Here is a 1,097-nt window from a genome sequence, read left to right on the forward strand (position 1 = left end):
GCATGTCAGTCAGGCACTCATGCCGCCAAGCTATCTCCCCAGTATACACATTGTATTTCATTTATTTATTTATTTATTTATTTATTTATTTATTTTGTGTGTTTGTGGCCAGCTCAGCCCACCAGGGGGCGAGGCTGGCTGGCATGTGGTGCTGGGGGATTGAATCGCGGTCCCTGTACTTTGCTTGGCTTAGCTTGTTCTAAGTAGGTGCTTTAGACCACTGAGCCATCTCACCAGCCCGTTTTTATATATTTAAGGGGTATTTTTAGAAGCAAAATGTTAGGTGAACAATGTTTATAAGGCAAGAGTGTGAAAGTAATATACAAATGAAGTTTACAAACATTGCAATCAGGTTTTCTCCTTGCTTTCTATTTTGAAATGGGAGCTGTGCCTTAATGAAAAAAGGAGACCCCAAGATTAATCACAGGAAGACAGCATAAATCTTAGAGGTGAAACCTGATACTCAGAAATAATATGTATGGCTGAAAGTAAGGAAGCATGAATTTCAGCCCCAACCCAGTAAATTTCCTAGGTGGTGTTTGGTAAATCTCTCTGAGACGTAGCCTTTTTTCAAAAACTTTCAAATGACCACCAAGGCCCTTTCCCCTAGGATTTCCATACCCCTAAAGAAGCAATTTTCCCCCCAATAAAACATTGATAGTTAGAACATTATAAAGTTCTTATGTGGTACTCAAGTATAAAATACTGAACTAGAACTTTGGTTTCTTTAGATCTGAAGCTATTGAAGACGTGCATATCAAACAGGAGTAGCAGTTGCAGTCTGGCAGGTGAATAGACAGCATGAAATTGGGATGTGTGTTTTTGTGTGCTGCCCAGTTTTGTTCCTTTTTCTGAATGAATGAGGTAACCTCCTTTAAGATGTGAAGGGAAATTGTTTTCCTCTGAAGGAATTTGTCACTCTGTTGATTATTTTTATTATTTAAAATTTAAGGGGCTGGTGAGATGGCTCAGTGGTCTAAAGCACCTACTTAGAACAAGCTTAGCAAAGCACAGGGACTGTGGTTCAATCCCCCAGCATCACATGCCAGCCAGCCCTGCCCCCTAGTGGGCGGAGCTGGCCACACACACACACACAC

At 41.0% G+C, this 1,097-nt stretch overlaps 1 protein-coding gene across 6 annotated transcripts in view; it reads left to right on the forward strand.

Annotated features, from left to right (window-relative positions):
- The window catches only part of Top3b (DNA topoisomerase III beta), a 28,776-nt gene that overhangs the window by 1,938 nt on the left and 25,741 nt on the right, over positions 1-1,097 (forward strand). For 3 of the 6 annotated variants that reach the window (XM_023711554.1, XM_023711557.1, XM_023711556.1), the window contains exon 2: positions 732-864. The exons of the other annotated variants lie outside the window; for them this stretch is intronic. The gene's annotated coding sequence lies outside the window, so the exon portion shown is untranslated. The remainder of the gene's footprint in view (positions 1-731; positions 865-1,097) is intronic. 6 annotated transcript variants of the gene reach the window in all.

This window comes from Octodon degus, unplaced genomic scaffold (assembly GCF_000260255.1).
Source record: "Octodon degus isolate 3935 unplaced genomic scaffold, OctDeg1.0 scaffold00021, whole genome shotgun sequence".
NCBI classification, from domain to species: domain Eukaryota; kingdom Metazoa; phylum Chordata; class Mammalia; order Rodentia; family Octodontidae; genus Octodon; species Octodon degus.